This window comes from Natrix helvetica, assembly GCF_964273705.1.
Source record: "Natrix helvetica genome assembly, chromosome: Z".
NCBI classification, from domain to species: Eukaryota; Metazoa; Chordata; class Lepidosauria; order Squamata; family Natricidae; genus Natrix; species Natrix helvetica.
In genome coordinates, this window is record NC_138554.1 from 121,480,457 (window position 1) to 121,500,416 (window position 19,960).

A 19,960-nucleotide genomic window follows, 5' to 3' on the forward strand; every position below is an offset into this window, starting at 1 on the left:
TTTGGAAGTATAGCAGGAGCAGAATTTCTGTGTGGTCCTGGGTAGAGGCCCTGAGAAGTCCTCAACTTCCCAAGGAGTCTGAGATGGGGTGGGGGGAGGGCATGGGACATCTGCTATTTAACAGATTGAGACCGCAGATATCACTGGCTGCTATGGAGGCTTGCCTGGTAATCAGTGAGTAGGTAATTGATTAGCAAACATTGTTAAAAGCTATAGAGATTTCCCATATTTTGCATAACCATCTTTTTCAGTCCCCTTCTCTGCTTTGGCCATGGTGATGACCTAATGGACTGTCTAGATGGAGTTTTCCCACTAGAACATTTAATCAGTGGAACAACTTACGTCTAGAAGTTGTGAATGCTCCAAGTTTTAAGAAGAGAAATGGTAGAGTTTCCTGCCTGCGCAGGGAGTTAGACTAGGAGATCTCCAAGGTTCCTTCAAATCTGTATTTCTGTTCTGTTCTGTTCTACATGTTTTCTGCTGCTTTCTTTTTTTTTTTTTACCATGGCTCCTGAACTATAAAAAGAAAAATAGATGTTTTACCGATTTTCCTACCATTTGGGCTAAAATGGGAATGGCAGAACTCTGGCCAATTTTAGTTGGTTAAATAAAAATACATATATATATGTCCTTCCTTTCCTTTTTAATTCCCCTTTTATGACCCTGTAATCCCTTAATCCAGAGTAGAATTGGGGCAACTAGATGGAGCTGAATGTTATTGGTCAGATGCCCTTCCTGATGCCACTTGGAGTTTGCAGATTTTTTTTCTTTGGAGAGAAACATCTCCCATTATCTAGCATTGAACTCTCAACCTTCCAAGTAGGAGGCAAGACCAGTAGACCACCACACTGCCCAATGGTTTCAACAACAAGCTTTTAATAACTGAAAGACAGGTACATTAAAACAAGTTAACTTGTGGGTTGTTTTAATAAGATCAACATTTTGCTGTTTTATTGGTGAACCTGAAAAAAGGAGGAAAGAAACGGCTCTGGAGGGCAAATGATCAGTAATTTTTAAGAAGGAGGCACACAGCCACAGCATCTAATAATCATCTGGAGTAGAAATGTTTGCCTTTCTGTAACATACCAGGTGAACCCAACATCGGTATTTCAACTGCCACAACAGTTGTAATGTAACATTTGATATGTAGAAGGAAAAGATGGTTAGAGTTTGTCTTGGCAGTGTACTAGGGACAAGCAGAAGACAGTTTCATAGATTTTTCACCTTGAATTTCACTGGGACAATTGGCCATAATCTAGAAGTATAGGTTATTTATATTCTTCTGTAATCCCAACAAAACACGGAAGCACATTTTACATGCCCTTCCAACCTCCTCCATCCTGCGAGATGGATTTGGCTATGAAATGTTAACTGGTGTTGGAAGAAATGTCCTTCTGCGTTCAGTTCCAAGTGAGGAAAAAGAGACACTGGAAATTTGGAGGCTGCTTGGAAAGATGGTTAATGGGGAACAGGACCACATGGTTTGAGATCCTGGGGGAAAAAGTGATCCCATGCTTCAAGATGGTGGGTGAAGGAGAAAAAGGGCAGAGATGCTGAAAGTCCCTGGCTTTATGCCCTCTCTCGCCTTTGATCTTGATCTTGTATTCTGATTGGTTGTCAGACTCCCATGGGGCCATGCAGAGGCAACTCTCTAGGCCAGTGATGGCAAACCTTTTTTGGCTCGCATGCCATAAGTGGAGGGAGCGCAGGGGAGTCGTGTGCAGGCATGCCACACCCATAATGGAATGCGCATTATGCACGCACTACAGGTGTGACCCCCCCATTTTTGCATGCTTTTTTCGCCCTCCCCAGGCTCCAGAGGCTTTATAGGAGCATGGGGAGGGTGGAAACAGCCTCCCCTGCCCCCCCAGAAGCCCTCCGGAGGCTTCAGGGACCTTCAGGAGGCTTCCCTGAAGCCTTCGGAGCGCTCAAAAAGACCCTCCAAGCAAACCGGAAGTCACTTCCTGTTTGCTCGGAGGGTCGTTTTGAGCGCTCTGAAGGCTTCAGGGAAGCCGATTGAAGGTCCCTGAAGCCTTCAGAGCGCTCAAAACAACCCTCCAAGCAAACCGGAAGTCACTCAAACTTCTGGTTTGCCCTTCTTTTTGCGCTCCGGAGGTTTCAGGGAAGCTCATGAAGCCTTCGGAGGGCCTCAGGGGGGATGGGGGGCTCTTTTCGCCCTCTCCAGGCTCCTATAAAGCCTCTGGAGCCTGGGGAGGGTGAAAAATGGCTTTTAAAAAGGGTAAACTCAGCTGGCCAGAGCGTGCATGCGCGCTGGCCAGCTGACACGGCAGCGCCTCGTATGCCTTGACAAATGGCTCCGCGTGCGACAGGTTCGCCATCACTGCTCTAGACTGTGTTTTGAGTCCAAGTTTGGTTGAGCATTGCTTCTTCCTAGGTGCCCTGTTGTGAGATGGGTAAAGGGCTAATACTATTATGCCTTAATCCCATCACCCTGAAGCTGAAGGGGGGTGTTATGTAAAATAGATTGAGTCAAGCATTTTAATGGCCCATTGACAATCTTGGGGGCTATTATAATCTGGTCAACAGAAGTGAGGACTCCATGAGGTAACCGCAAAAACCAACTTTTATTAACTAACAGCAATGCTAAGAACAGAACAACAACTTCAGCACCACACTCTGTTTGACAGTTATTTATACAGGAGCTGTCAAGCAGAGCAACCAATAGGCAAACTGCAAAAGTTCCACTTTAAACCAGGTGCCCCTTAGCCAATTGCTGCTGTCCAACTGTTGCTGGCCACCTGGTCATAAGCCGAGGACTTGTGGCCAGTTGTAAGTTGATGACTTTCTGACCCATCTTCTCCTCTCAGATGGCACAGGTGTAGTCGGTGAGATAGGCAGGGCGACGTCGGCTCTGCCCCGAGCATCTCAGTCCAGGGGCAGCCGGAGAGATAGGACTCACCAGCCCTTGTTCCTTCCCAGTCTGGAGAGGGGGCTGGACTCCGTCACTGAGCTTCACCCTCGGAGGCAGTCCCAGCTCATCAGGTAAGGCCTCCGATGAGATCGCTGCAGGTTGAGTCAGTAGGCTGGACAGCCAGTAGGTGGCGTCTGGCTGGAGAGTCGAGAAGACGAGACCTGACTGGTGGTCAATGACACTTGCTTCATGGCACCGTAGCTGGCTTATATGGCGCAACCATTGTTGGCCATCTTGAAGGAGGACCCTGTAAGAGCAGTTGGACAGCAGTGATTGTTATTCTGGTGGGCACACACCTCAGCTCCCTGGAATAATTTTGTGCGTAGATCCGGTCCTCTACTTTGAATTGTTCTGTGTCTGTCCCTCCTCTGATGGATAGTTCGGCTGCATAATTGGGATGCAGCCTGTCTAAAATTGTACAGAGCTGCCTACCCATCAGCAGCTCCACTGGGCTTTTATTTGAGATTGGGCAAGGTGTAGCGTGTTGAGCAAGCAAGTAGCTGGCTACCTTGTCATGCCAGCTACCCTAACCCTTCCTACCCAGGGCTTCCTTGGCCGAGCGGACTACCCATTCTGCTGGAAGGTGAAGGGTGATATGGTACAGTTAACATGTGGCAGATTCCCTCACTGGCCAGGAAGGCCTGGAATCCGGCCGCCATGAACTACAGCTAGTTATCAGACCTGAGTGTGTCCGGAAGGCCATGGGTTGCAAAAATCTTTTGCAACCCCTGGATAGTGGCCTCGGTGGTGGTGAAAGCCATGATCATTAATTCCACCCACCTAGAGAAGGCATCCACCATCACCAGGAATATTTGGCCATGGAAGGGACCGGCGAAGTCCACATGGACTCTCGTCCACGACCCATGGGGTAACTTCCAGTCCCTGCCAGGGGTGGCTGGAGGCGCTGGAGGGGACTCCTAGCATGGGTTGCAATTTCCTACCCAGGAGGCAACTGCATTGTCCAGCTTGGGCACCAGACATAGATGCGGGCAAGTGCCTTCATCCGAGTTATGCTTGGGTGGCCCATGTGCAGTAAGTCAAGGATCTGGGTACAAAGAATGGGGGGTATCATCACCTGGTCTCCCCAGAATAGGCAGCCCTGCAGGACTGACAGTTCAAGCTGTCTCTGCTTATATGGCTGGAACTTGGCAGCCACTCTGCCTAGTGGCCACCCATTGCACACCCAGTCCAAGACTTGGGCGATGACAGGGTCAGTCCTCGAGTGTTGGGCAATATCAATAGCAGATGTGGGAAAGTGGAGTTCCTCGATGGCGAGGACAGGGAAGGAGGGGGCGGGGTCAGGTGGGCAATGGACAATGGCTTAGCATGTCCACATGCCCAAGCTGTTTTCCTGGCCTGTAGATCAGGTGGTAATTGTAGGCAGCCAGGAATTCAGTCCACCGCAACATTGGACTGTCGCCGTCCATAAGCCCAAGGAGAGGCTTATGGTTGGTTATAAGGGTGAAGGGTCTCCTGTACAGGAAGTCGTGGAAACGCTTCACACCAGAAACTACAGCCAGAGCCTCCTTGTCAATCTGGCTGTAGTTTCTTTCGGGCTTGGAGTGTGGGAGAAAAAGGCAGTGGGGGCCTTGAGGACCACCCCAATGCCAAAAGGGGAGGTGTCGCATGCTAGGGTCAGTGGCAGCTGGACACTATATTGAACCAGCATGGCCACTGACGTCAGCATGGATTTGACATCCGTCGACTCATGCGCTTCACGGCTGCCACAATGCCAGATTGCTGAGTTGTCAAGCAATCTATTCAAGGGCTTGGCTAGCGAGGCCTTGTGGGGAAGGAGGCGTAAAAATTAAGCAGGCCCAGGAACGCCTGCAGCTCTATCTTGTTTGACGAAGTGGGGCATTCCTGACGGCTGCTATCTTGAAGGGGGTGGGGTGAAGCCCTTGGGCATCTACTAGATAGCCCAAGAACTCCACCTGAGGTACCCCAATGTGGCACTTACTCTTTTTTAATTTGAGGCCAGCCTCTCAGAAAAGAGAGAGGACAGTTCGTAACATTTCGATGAATTCTGATCAGCTGCCAGCAGCGATCAGAACATCATTGAAATAAGGAACGACCCCCGGGAGCCCATGGAGCAGCCGCTCCGTAAGGCTCTGAAAGATGCCAGGGGCCACAGAGACCCAAATTGGAGTCGCCTACAGCGGAAAGTGCCCCAGCAGGTGACGATAGTCTGCACTTCCGCAGACTAGTCATCCACCGGGAGCTGCTGGTAGGCTTGTGCCATGTCAAGCTCGAGGACCTGCGGCTTGTTGTAAGTTGAAGACTTTCTGACCAGTCACAAGTCGAGGACTTTACACTGGCTAATAACTGTTTCCTGCCTAAAAAAATCTTTCTCCATTTCTTATCCAGGGAAATATTATATTCTGCCTTTTCAATATTTCTCAGGATATTTCATTTTTCTAGGAGAAGGGTGGGTTTTAACTTCTTAAACCGGCTTCACACCTATTATTTGAACCACCTGGGCAGTAAGATTTCAGGGGACAAGAAGCAAAGGGTGGAAACTAATCAAGGAGAGAAGCAACTTACAACTAAGGAGAAATTTCCTGACAATTAGAAAAACTGTCTTCAGAAGTTGTGAATGTTCTAACACTGGAAGTTTTTTAAAAAGTTGAATAACCATTTGTCTGAAGTGGTGTAGGGTTTCCTGCCTAAGAAGGGGGTTGGACTAGAAGACCTCCAAGGTCCCTTCCAAGGGATTTCTTATAACCATCCAGTATAGGATGAGTAGATTGTATAATTAAACTATCCCTTCTAAATGTTCCAAAAAGTCACAGCCTTGCCATGAATCTTTTACTCTGCAAATCCTGCCTGTCTGTCTTAATGATTCAGAAATTATTTGCAATTATTCCTAATTATTTCAGAAATCCAGGCAGCCTAGTTTATTTTGTCCTATTTGAAGGCAGGAAGCTTTAACCCTGATCCATTGCTGTATAAGAAATTTGCCACCTTGTGTGGCCAAATAAGGTTCAGGAGTCCATGGAGCTTTCCAGGGCTGGCACGTATTTTGTAATAATACATTATTTCTGAATAAACTTTATGATTTGCAAATGAGCCTATTTAATTCACAAACTAGCCCTTGTGAGATTCTCCTTTTCTCTTTTTTTTTTGAAGATGCCTTTTCACTAACTGATCTAAAATATTAAAACATTCTCTGACTCAAGAACAGCTGCAAACGTTCTTCCATTTTCCACTTCTAACTCATGTTGGCTCACAACCAAAGCCAAATTCCTAGCAAGACCAAAGGCAGAGAAGAAGCTACGAGAACAAGATGGTGTTCTTAATGATCCTAACTCCAATAAGACAGGTGAAAGGTAGCCCAGCTTTGAATGAAAACACAACAGCCATCCATTTCCATGGATGTCTCACATTTGTTTGGTCTCTATTAATTTTTCTGGAAAAGTCATTATCAAGAAAAGGAAGAAAATATCAACAATCCTTGCCAGTGACTGTTGCTCATAATGCTGTTTTGACTAAATTGTTTAAAAAGATATGCTGTCTGCTGTAGGCTTTTCTAATTCCCCAAATAAAATTAAGATCTGTGCAATATTTTCGTCCTTGCACTTTACAAGGCGACTTGTTTCAAAAACAACCATTTGTTTTATTCAGAAATATTGAATAATTGCAGACCTAGGTGGTCAAAGCAAAAGTGCTATATCAGAACAGTGAGAATTGGAGGAGGAGCCAATGTCACGATGAGACGACGTGCGATCTCAATGCTCTGAGATCACCGTTGATACTTTTGCCGCTGGGTGGTCCAAACGGACCTAAACCGTCCCACAGAGATGGTGAACAGGAAGAATATGTCTTGCTGATCTCAGGGACATCGCAAAGTCCCTGATCGATCCAAGAGAAGTTCTTCAAGCCAACAACAAAAATCCAGCCATTAGGCTGATGAAGTCGGGGCGGCTTCAAAACAGAAGGATACGGAAAGTGAAAGTGTTTCCAGCTGGTGAGGAATTTTTACTGTTTTAAGAGAGACTGCCTATAAAAAACTTAAAATTAATTTAAATTGGAGAACAGAAGAAATAAGTGGCAGAATTAAGTTTGGAATGGTTTTGGACTATGGGTTATCATGCTTTTTAAATGCTATCTTCATGGAGGGAATTTATGCAAGCCTTTTAAAACAAATAGATTAAGTTTTCTTCTATTTTTTTTCTTTTATTATTCTTTGTAACCTATGGACTAAAATTTTCCTCTTTCATTACTGTGGATGTTCTTCTAACTCATTCAAGAATCGTACTTTTTAAAACTTGAAATACAAAAAAGAAACAAAAAGAAACAAAGAAAATTGCAACAATAACACTGCTACTTGGAGGCTGGAGGTTTGTCTATTGGAAACGAAACACTCTTAATTTTCTCACTGATTATCCTGGCTTGGCACTCCAAGGTCTCACTGCTGGTTTATAGAGAGTGATAAGAAGAAAAGCATACAGATGTCCCTTTGAAGTATATCTTTAACCAGAGAAAAGTGAAAATAAAACATTATTGTGAATCTATGCTTAATCTTACTAAAACCTTCCAAGGTAGAGCAGCAGTGTTTGTTAGCTGGAGATAATGGCACAATTTTCACAGCAGAAAGAAACTTTAAGTCTGCAAAAGATATTCTCAGAAATACAGAAATTATCAAACACATATGAGAGGATAGAGAAGAAGTTGGAAGACTTAGAGCATCTAATAGCAAAATATGATGAAGAAGTTGGAGATGTTTATCAAATGGAAAAAGTGGTGGTTAAAATCCTAAAAATAGAAGAGGAAAATAAATATAAAGAAATTAAATTTGCTGATATTTATGGTGATTGGTTTGTCTCTGAAAATGGAAAGAGTGGAATACTGAAAGAGGAATTAAACGGAGGGGAAATCTACCCCAGATGGCAAGATACAGAAGAAGAAAAAATAAAATAATTTATGGATTTAAAGAGAGAAATATTATTAGCAATATCATTGATAACACTACCAACAATCAAAGATAAGCTGATTAAGGAAATAGAAGAAGGGCATCGAAATTACATGAGAGATTTTATAAGCAAGGAGTTGCTAAGAGGAGTCCATACAAAGTTGAGTTAGGAGATGATTAGAGGACTGAAACCACAAATGGCAGAAGACTGTTTTGCTACTGGAAAGATACAGGTTGATAGATGGAAGGGTATAATTTCAAACTAGTTAAACTTAGTGAAATTTAGTGACAATAGATATAGTTAAATAAATAATTGATAATGATAATGATGTATACAATGGGTAGTGTTATGATAACTAATAATTGGATATTGAATATTGAATGGTACCCATGAAAGGAAGATTAGAAATCCTTTTGGATTATATATAAAGGCTAATAAAAAAGAGCTAAGTTAGATACAGTTAAGTCTTGATTATTGGGGGGGAAATGTTATGATACAGGATACAGTTAAATAAAAGAGGCATAATGATAACAACGTATATATAGGTATGGCAGGGACGTGCGGTCAGGGGAGGCAGAGCCTCACCGCTCTCATCATGACAATAAAAAAAAAGGGAAAAGGGAAAAGGCACACGTGGTCTGATTCCCTGCCTTCCTGAGTCAACATGAAGGGGACCGCGGAGCGCGCTCCGCTGGCTCGCGCTCCGCAGTCCCCTTTATGTTGACTCAGGAAGGCGGGGAATGGGACCATGTGTGCAGGAGGCTGAGGCAGCCTCAGCCTCCTGCACACGTGGTCCCATTCCCCGCCTTCCTGATGATGTCACCAGCCTCACCAGCCATAAACCTCACCGCACGTCACTGAGGTATGGGTACAACATAAGGAAACTGGATGTAAATTGTATATAGTGATTTGGAAAGGAGGATTAGAAAATGTTGTTATTAAATATTATGGATTTTAGCTAGAATAGGACATAAGGATTGAGTGTTATTGGAGGACTTTAGAAATAGTAACTGAAATACCAGTATGTGGTTATGTATTAAATCTTGGTATATTTTATGATGAAGGACGTTTAAACAATTATAGTCAAATGAAAATGGAGGTATGATGATGGTAACATGTATAAATATCTAAGTTAAAATACTTGAGTTAATATGAATTATGTTTGTTGACTGTGGAAAGCCTTTTTGTAACCAACTGATACACTTTCTACAGTATGTAAAGAAGGATGTGTTGTGTTTGTTTTGAAAATTAAAAATTATATATATATATATATATATATATATATATATATATATATATATATATATATATATATATATATATATATATATATATATATATATATATATATATATATATATATATATATATATATATATAAAAAGAACAGTGAGAATTAACCTTGATATGTTTGAGAGAGTGGAATGTTATTTCCAAACAAATTACTCTGAGAAAATACTTAGAGGCAATTAATTTTGGCCTATCTTTATTTATGTATTTGAAATCTCCTTGAAGACAAATATCTTCCCAAGGCAGCTTCCAGGAGAAAAATGGAAACATATTTTTTCTATCAATTTTTTTTTTACATGCATCGTTATGAAAACAAACCTAAAAAGTCACCCTGACCTATAAATGTAATCCTATAAATTACCATAAAATAAATTTAAACTAGTGAAGCTAAGACACCATAACTGTTCTAAGAAAAAGCAATATGAGGCAAGGAGGAATCTGGTAGAATCTATTCAATTTGGCAAAATGTATTTAAAGTTTGTTAGCTTTCAGCTCACAAACGTTTATGCCTTTAAATAAAAGTAGTCAGTCTTAAAAATACTATTAGACTCCTGAGTTTGGGCTACAATAAGTTAACAAACTTTCCTTTCGAACTACAAAGTATTGATTTCTTAATGAAAGATGTTAAATGGCAGGTCCGATATCAATCTTCAAGGAAAGAGGAATGTATCTTTCATTTGCACTGTATTATGTTGAACCTAGAGAAGTGTTAGATTGTCTTCTCAAGATCGGCCACTCTGGCTGCTAGTAGCCAGGAAAGATCTATCCAAGTCCATAGATATGTCATGAATGTATGAGTTATGTCAAATAACACATATGAATGGCCAGCAAGGTGGCGCACCTTGGCACACCTTAAGAACTGAGTTGGCACAGTGGTTAGTGTGCAGTACTGCGGGCTATTTCAGCTGACTGCTAGTTGCAGTTCAGCAGTTCAAATCTCATCGGGTCAAGGTTGACTCAGCCTTCCATCCTTCCGAGATGGGTAAAATGAGGACCCAAATTGTTGGAGGCAATAAGCTGACTCTGTAAACCACTTAGAGAGGTCTGTAAAAGCACTATGAAGCGGTATATAAGTCTAAGTGCTATTGCTATTGCTAAGGTAGAGCCCCGCATTGCATGACTGAGTTGATGGCTTACACATGTACCTTGATGGGAGAACACTGGAAAGGAATACTGTTGGTGGGGAAGAATGGCAGAAAGTAAGCAGAGATCCAGAAAGCACCAGTAGAAAAGTAAATTTAAGAAATAAAAAGAATTTAAGAAAATATCTGTGTCTTAGGAAGGAGCAAGGCCAGAGGATTGAGGAATTTAAAAGAAAGGGTGTGGCCCAATAGAGAGAAGTCTTGGAGGAAATAGAAAGGGAACTTGAGATGGAAAACCTGGTGTGAATTAGGGGCGAACTTTGAGGCATAGCCTAGGAGGGTTTTATTTAAAAGTGGAAAATGGCTCAAACTTTCCCAGCAGGGAATCTGAGGTTGTGAAAGAATAATCTTCAATGCTGGGAATAATAGTAGGTAACCTGAAGAGTGAAGAATTATTCTGATCTGTAAAGGACATTTGCTAACGAAAGTACTGAATTGAATTCTAGGAGCCTATGCTAAGCCATACCAATATTATGCAGGATTCTGTTTCCTCAATTCTTTGAATATGCAGGCTACGATGGAAAACTGCTTTTTAAAATAAATAATTAAGAGAATGGGATGGAGACAGCATGGGAGAACTTCATATATCATCAGGTGAGTATAACGTTTAGATTTTGTGCATGAACTTGGGTAGAGTGCCCCGCCCCCCAAAAAATTCACTTCTGCAACTGCCAATCTTCCCTAAATAGTAAGGGGCATCTGAAGAATAATTCAATTTTTGAAATGGTCAGGTAGATCGATATGTTTTAGTCAAGTTATCAACATAAAGGTTGTGAGAATGTGCACTATTTCAGTATTTCCCATTTCTCCCATAATTGACTACTGCGCTTCAATGGGGGGAAAAGGGTGAAGAAAATAAATGCCTGATTTATGAGTTGAATAGATTCTATCCCTGGGCCTCTTAGAATCTTGAAAATTCCTGTTTTTTGGTCCTTTCCATGTTATTTTTATTGGATTGTGATCTGCCCAGATGTTTATCATTATTTCAATCTCTTCTGTGTCTCTTCTCAATTCTTAGGTTGACCAAATCATATCTATCCTTGACCATGATTTGTGGGGATTTGAATAATATGTAAATTGTTTGTTTCCTATGTTCCTTTCTCTCCATATATCTTTCAGATTCAGTTCCTGCACCATTTCGAAAAAGCTAAATGGTAGCATTCTTTTTTTCTTATTTCTTTTGTTACTCTTGTAGTCTTTGTTGATATCTGTTATAGCATTGAAGTTGCTAATTAGACATATATCCTCATATTCTATTTTTGGTATTTTTTTGGTGTATGTTCTTGTAAAATTCTTTTTGATTTTTATTTGGGGCGTATATTTCTGTGAGAATTTTTCTTTGTTCTGTTTCTATTTCTATCATTAAAATCCTCCCCTCTTCATCTGCATTTTTTTTTTGCGTTTATACATTATTTAATGCATATTGCAATTCCTCTTTTTTTTTGTGCTAGTGTTGTAAATAATTTCCCTCACTTTGGATACTCTAGCAGCTTGTTACATTGGCTTTTGATATGTACCTCTTGAAGGCATACTATGTCCATATTCATTTTTTGTAATCTAGTCAAAGTTTGCCTTCTCTTTTCTGGTGAGTTTAATCCATTTATATTTAGTGAGAGTAACTTAATTTCTTGTTCCATTGTGTTATTTGTGTGCCGCCATTAGTTTCCTTGCGTTTCTTGTCTCTATTCCTATTCTACTACCTTCTTATTCTATTTGTTCTCTCAAAAAAAGAAAAAGAGATGGACAATGAATAAAGAATATTGAAAGATAAAGAATATATAAAAATGATAGAAAGGGAATTGAAACTTTTCTATAAAGTAAAGAAGAAAGAAGAAACATCATTACAAAACCTATGGGATACCACAAAAGCTTTTACAAGAGGGTTGACAAAAGCATATTTGACAAGGAAAAACAAGGAAAAGAGACAAAAACAAGAAACATTAGAGAAAGAACTTAAAAAATTGGAAATGGACCTGCAAAAAAATCCATAAGAAGCAAAAATAAAGGAGAAAAAAGAACTAATAAAATACAAATTAAATTTGATGACACAAGAAGAGATGGCCCAAAAAATCAAATTTGCAAAACAAAACTATTTTGAAAATGCAAATAAACCGGGAAGATGGTTAGGACACAAATTGAAAAAAGAAAAAGAAAAAAGAATAATACATCACTTACAAGATGAAAGGGGAAACATACAATACCAGAAAGAGGGGGAAAATATATAGTACAGAAATTTTTCGAGAAAGTGTACAGCAAAGAAAATATATTACAAGACAACATCGAACAATACTTAAATAAAAAGAATCTACATGAAATTGAGGAAGAAAAAAGAGAAATGCTAAACAAAACAATTACAGTGATAGAATTAAAGAAAGCATTGAAGAGACAAAAAAAAAAAAAAAACCACCAGGCCCAGACGGTATACCTGTAGAATTTTATAAAGCCACGCAACAGCAGACAGAAACAGTGATTCTAGATTTATTTAATGAAGCACTTACAGAAGTGAAGCTACCAAAATCATGGAGAGAAGCATATATAACATTGATACCCAAAGATTATTCGGGCCATCAACAATTAAAAAATTACAGCCCAATCTCTTTACTAAACGCAGATTATAAAACATTTACATCAATAATGGCAGAGCGAATTAAAAAAATATTAAATGAAATCATTCACACAGATCAAAATGGCTTCTTACCAGAAGTTAAAAACAATATGAGGATAATTACAAACACACTAGAATATTACAAAGAGAATCCGTGAAAACAAGTTGCACTGGTTTTTTTAGACTCCCAAAAGGCCTTTGATAACTTGAATTGGCATTTCAATATCACACAGTTAAAAATGATGAGATTTGGAGAAAAAAATTATAAAAATGATAGAATCAATTTATTCGGCTCAGACAGCAAAAGTAATAATAAATAGTGACACTACAAAAGAATTTAAAATATGGAAAGAAGTGAGACAGGGTTGTCCATTATCACCTTTATTATTTATACTAACACTGAAAATTCTAGTAACAGAAATTAGAAACAATCAAGAAATAAAGGGATTAAAAATTTTAAAAGAGGAATATAAAACACAGGCATTTGCGGATGATATGGTATTCATATTAGATCCATTAAAATCAGGAATTAAATTAATTTAAAAAATAGAGGAATTTGGTAAAATAGCGGAACTTAAAATTAATAAGAACAAAACAAAGATCATTATGAAGAATTTCACCCAAAAACTAGAGCAAGAACTAGAGGAAAATATGGGAATACAAATAGTAAAAAAAGTAAAATATCTAGGAATCTGGCTGACAGGGAAATGCTCAACAATTAAGAAAGATAATTATGTTAAAATGATTCAGAAAATTAAGAAAGATCTGGAAAATTGGAGGAAACTATAAATATCATTAATGGGAAGAATTGCCATCGTTAAAATGAATAAACTGCCAAAAAATTATTTTAATTTCAAGTGATACCGATTAGCTTAGGGAAAAACTTTTTCATAGATTTAATCAAATTAATTGTACATTTTATTTGGTCAGGGAAAAAAACACGAATTAAATTAAAACTGTTATGGGACAGTAGAGAAAGAGGAGGATTTGGACTTCCCAATTGGGAGCTTTATTATCAAGCAGCGGCTCTCACCTGGATAAGGTACTGGATCAATCTAAAAAACAGAAGATTACTAACAATAGAAGGTTATAATTTGGAACTGGGTTGGCACACCTTCATCTGGAATGGGAATGACAAAATTCATAGCTATTTCCAAAAACATTTAATTAGAAATTCTCTACTACAAATATGGTTAAAAATCAAAACAAAACACTACAACAAAATCCCAATCTGGCTATCCACCATGGAAGCTCTGATATACCCGAACGAATTGGACGTAAACAAGATAATAAGATATAAAGATATGTTAGACAACCAAGAAAGACTAAAAATAAGGTGAGAATTGAAAGACGAGGGAATAGATACAGGCTGGTGGCCCTATTTACAAATACAGGCAAGGTATAAAAAATACAGGGAAGGGGATGAATTTTTAAAGAGCCGCAAGAGCTGGATAAAATTCTACAGGGAACCGAAGAAAAATTGATTTAAAATATATATCATTATTTATTAAAATTCAAAATGGAAGAAGAAACTGTGAAAGAAACGATGATAAAATGGGTGATACATTTTGGGTATAGTATAAAATTGGCGGAATGGGAAAAAAATTGGGAAAAAAATTACAAATTAACAATGGCAACGGCATACAGAGAGAACATGTAAAAGATGTTCTACAGATGGCACCTTCCACCAGCGAGAATTGCAAAAATGTTCCTGGAGTGTTCACCTATCTGTTGGAAATGCAACCAACAACATGGAACATACTACCATATGTGGTGGACGTTCACATCTGTGAAAAAGTATTGGGAAAAAATAAAAGATTGGCTAGAGGAGATTACTAAACATCAAATTGCACTAAAACCTGAATTATTTTTGTTAGGAATTATAAAAGGAAATAATGAAAAAAATGTTAGATACTTAATTCTACACATAATTACAGGGACGAGAATTACAATTGCTCAAAACTAGAAAAATAATTATACACCAACAGAAGAAAATGTAATAAAAAAAATATTGGAATGTGCAGAGATGGAAAGGCTCACGAAAGAACTAAAAGAGAAAGAAGAATCTAAATACTACTCCATATGGGATTCATTATACAATTGGCTAGAGGAAAGGGGAGGAGTATGAAAGCAAAAAAGAAAGGAAGAAAGATCAACAAATCAATAGACAACTACAAAACCGGAAAATGATTAAAAGACAGAAATATGAGATAGACTATACCAAATAAATATTATACAAAATGACTTAAATGTAGTAAAAACTGTTATATATAGAATATATCGAATATTATATATAGAATGAAAAAAATGTATGAAATAATGTAAATGCACAAATATATAAAGTTATAGTTATAAAAAATTTATTTGTATAGATAAAAGAATCACAACAGATATGTAAAAAATGTAATGTGTTGCAAGGATGTGAAGTTTATACAAACAAAATAAAATATATATTTTTAAAAAAGAATCTTGAAAAGACCTCAAGATCCACAGGTGGGGCTGAGCAAACACAGCCATGAAAGACCCATTGATAATGAAGCTATTGGCTCAGGTATTGTAGATGTTATTACGATACTATATTAAGTGATGGCAATGTTTTGATTTAATTTCCTGTCTATGTTCTCCTAAGACTGTAATAAATTCCACTTCTAGATACATTCGAGTGTGTGTGTGTGTGTGTGTTTGTGTGTGTGTGCATTCAGTCTCTTGTTATATTGATTCATAATAACTTTCCAGTTTATATATATCATGAATAGCTTTTCTTTTTATCACAAAGAATGCTTGAAGATCCTTCAGAAATTTTACCCATTAAATCCTGAGAATGGATCTTAACATCTTCTATTAAGAAGTAGTTAGTGGCTGATCACTTTTTATCTGGGACATACCCAACTTCCTCTCAATGAAGATGTGGAGGTCAATGATTCCTATCAGTGGAGCAGTATAAGGGGTAAATTTACCATATTTTTCAGAATATAAGACACACCAGAGTATAAGACGCACCAAGATTTTGAACAGGCAAATTTTTTAAAAAAATTTTGCACTCTGCAGACCTCCCCAAAACGGCACATTTTCACTCATTTCTGCCCTCCCCAGCCAACAAGGAGCACTCTGAAAGCCTCCTAAAGGCTATGCACAGCCATTTCAGTGAAGGGGGCGAGGTTTCGGGAGGCCAAAAATGCTGTACTCAGTGTATAAGATGCACCCAGATTTTCAGTCTCTTTTTGAGGGAAAAATTGTGCATCTTGTACTCCAAAAAATATGGTATTTGAAAACCTCCAGTGATGGAGCACCACATTGCCAAGAAATAAGTTGTTTCTTTGCTTATTAGTTTTTCTGGTGAGGAAATTTTCCCCTTATTTCAAGTAGCCAAGTATGAACAAATGGCCATTACAGCTGGCCTTCAAAGTACAGGTACTGCAATGCCCCTGTGATTGCATGATAATAATCTTAGCAACCTTTTCACACTTATGCCTACAACATGTACCTGTCATCCATCTCACTTAGAATTAGTAAGTGAAAACTATCTGTAATATCCTCTTCTCTGAGTCAGTCCTTCGATTACTGAAAGACTGCTAAGGATGTGTCTACTTAGCCTTCTCTTCTTTAGGCTAAACATATCCGGTTCTTTTGATAATCCTTCACAGGGTTTAGTCACCAAGTTCCTTAAAATTTTTCTTGCTCTTCTTTGCCCTCTATTTCCTCAGCATTCTTCCTGCATAAGGACCAAACACTAGACTATCTCAGAGGTGGTCTTACCAGTGAAGTGTAGAGAGGAAATATCACTTCCTGTGATTTTGACATTATACCTCTATTGATGCAGGCCAAGATTACATGAGCTTTTCTTTTTGGCAGCTGTAATGCACTATTGACTGATGCTTAATCTGTGGACTACGAAACCAGATGCTTCTTGCAAGTATTACTGCCAAGCCACATAGTACAATCCTAACTTGTACTTGTGCATCTGGGTTTTTTTTCCCAGCTTCAAGGAGAACCTAACCCTGAACAGCATTTTGTTGAATAGACCCCATGTTCAATAACAAGGTTCTTCTGACCTGGAGCCTGTCTTCTGAGATGTTAGCAACTCACCCAGCATTGTGTCATCTGCAGATTTGCTGAGCCTCTCTTCTACAAAATGGTGAAGAGCAACGAACCCTCCTGAGCCCCGAGTGTCCAAGTGTGGACATATATATGTATGAAATGCAATCCAAATTTAACACAGCTGCTGTTATTAATTACAAACAAAATCTGTAATCCATGTTCTTCATAAAAACTTGCAGTATTACAAAAAAATGCATAATGAAACTGTTTCCTTCAGAACATTATATTAAGCAGCTTGTAATGACTACGTTGTAATCAAAGTGTTAATAACAGAAATGAAATTTCGTGTAGGGGAGCCTTCAAGTTTTCACCACTGGCAACTGCAAGGAATAGTCCTTTAGGTTTTCTCCATAAGAATTTGGAACTGGTTTAGCCCAGCTTTCTTCCAAGGCTAAGATAGACTGACTGGCCCACAGTTACCAAATGGTTTTGCGCCTCAGGCGAGTCTGGAACTCACCTTCTGGTTTTTAGCTGGTGCCTTAACTGTGCCACCAAACAGATTTTCAAAAGATGCCTTTAAGTCATTAGGGACATGGTGGCTCAGTAGCTAAGACACTGAGCTTATCAATCAGAAAGGTCGGCAGTTCAGCGGTTGAATCCCTAGTGCCGCATAACGGAGTGAGCTCCTGTTACTTGTCCCAGCTTCTGCCAACTAGCAGTTCGAAAGCATGTAAGAATGCAAGTAGAAAAATAGGAACCACCTTTGGTGGGAAGGTAACTCTTTTCCATGCGCCTTTACCGTTTAGTCATGCTGGCCACATGACCACAGAGACGTCTTCAGACAGCGCTGGCTCTTCGGCTTTGAAACAGAGATGAGCACCGCCCCCTAGACTCAGGAACGACTAACACATACATGTGAGGTGAACTTTTACCTTTAAGTCATTAGTTGCTGTAATTCTGATTTCTATAACAATCCTTTTATGGCCTTACCCTAACTGCATAAAACAGAGATACTTCAACTAAAACATTTCTCCATTTTGTCATTTACAGGCTTCATTAACACAGAACAGGGTTTTTACAGCTGAACTTTCTGCATGTTTCCTCAGAGTAAGTAAGACCGATTGATTTTAATGAGCCTTACTTCCATGTCAGCAGGATGAGGGCTTCACACTTGTTTTCCACCACTAGAAGATCATTGCTTGAAAACAAGGTAGCTTAAGACATTTCCTCTTACAAGCCAAACATAACCATAGCATGGGAGAAAAGACGCATTTCAGACGCCCAGAAACATTGTATTTCATCCAAATAATCCTGAAATAATAAAAAGGGCAGAGCCTAAAAGGTTCCTTTTCACACACAAGTTATACATATATAATACTGGTTTTAGCAACATTAAAATAACAAACATCCTGAGAACATAATCAAGGAAAATAGAAGTAATATTTTGTGTGTCCTCTTTTTTTTTTTTTCCCCCAGGGAAAAGGTGAGAGAGATGAGATTAAAGTTATTCCCCCATGCTGGGCTTGGATAGCCAAGGTAATCAAGAAGAAAAACTTAAATATCCAATCTTTATCTTTACATGTGTGCCAAAATCAATGCGTTCTAGTTAGAGCAGGGGTGTCCAAACTTGGGAACTTTAAGACTTGTGGACTTCAACTCCCAGAATTCCCCAGCCACCCTGGCTGGGGAATTCTGGGAGTTGAAGTCCACAAGTCTTAAAGTTCCCAAGTTTGGACACCCCTGAGTTAGAGCATGAAAACCAAACACGAAAGGGCTAAGACCTGTTCGATTTGAGGACATTAATTTTTTTTCCTTTCTCCCCACTCAAAAGTAAAGACAGTTTCTTACTTTAGCCAACACATGGATAAATGAAAAAAAATGACTCAATTTTTGGAGATGTTAAAAGATGCTTAAAATAAACAAAATAAATATGACTTTCTTCATTTCCTCTGTGAAGGCACATCAATGGTCTTACCCCACATTTTTTTTATTTGAGAACAGAATTTCCAAGAATGCTTGTGATTTTTTTTCTTTCCTATGCTTTGCTAACAGAATGTATTCTGTATTCTCCTTCTTTACTTCTGTCAGCTGTTCTAGGAAGATGTCTCTATGGAGAAAAAAAGCTTTACAACTTCAGACAAATAACTCCAATATTAGAGCAGACAAGTCATTCAGACACTAGTCTTCAGATTATCCTGAGCAACCAGGGTTTCCAAGTAATAAGATTTTATTCTCTCTTATAAACATAAAGATTCCCCTCTCCCCAGGGGTGGGTTCCTGCCAGTTCTAACCTCTTCTATAAAAGAGGTTCCACAAATCTACAGTGCCGTTTAGAACCGGTTCCAGCTCTCTCCACCCGCCCGTCCACACATTATCAAGATGAAGAGTGAGAGGAGGAATTCTGGGAGTTGAAGTCCACAAATCTTAAAGCTGTCAAGTTTGAACACCCCTGGGGTTTTTTTCTAAAGGGTTAGGGATGCAAGGGTCTTGTAACTTGACAGCTTTAAGACTTGCACACTTCAATGCCAGAGTTCCTGAACCAACATGACTGGAGGAGGAATTCTGGGAGTTGAAGTCCACAAGTCTTAAAGCTGTCAAGTTTGAACACCCCTGGGTTTTTTTTTAGGGGTGCAAGGGTCTTGTAACTTGACAGCTTTAAGACTTGCACACTTCAATGCCAGAGTTTCTGAGCCAACATTTTGGTTGCTAAGCAAGAGCGTTGTTAAGTGAGTTTCACCACATTTTACACGTTGGCCATGCTCACCCAGTCACATGACTGCCAAGCAACTCTCACACAGTCACATAGCTGGCAAACCACTCCCACCCGATCACATAGCTAGCAAGCCATTCCTACCCAGTCACATGGCCGACAAGCCACTCCCACAAAGTAGGCCACAACTACAGAAGAGGTTCTAAAACTTTTGAAACCCACCACTGCCTCGCACATATGTGCTAGCCATTCCCGACTCTAGGGTGCAATGCTCATCTCTGTTTCAAAGCCAAAGAACCAGCTCTATCCAAAGACATCTCTGTGGTCATG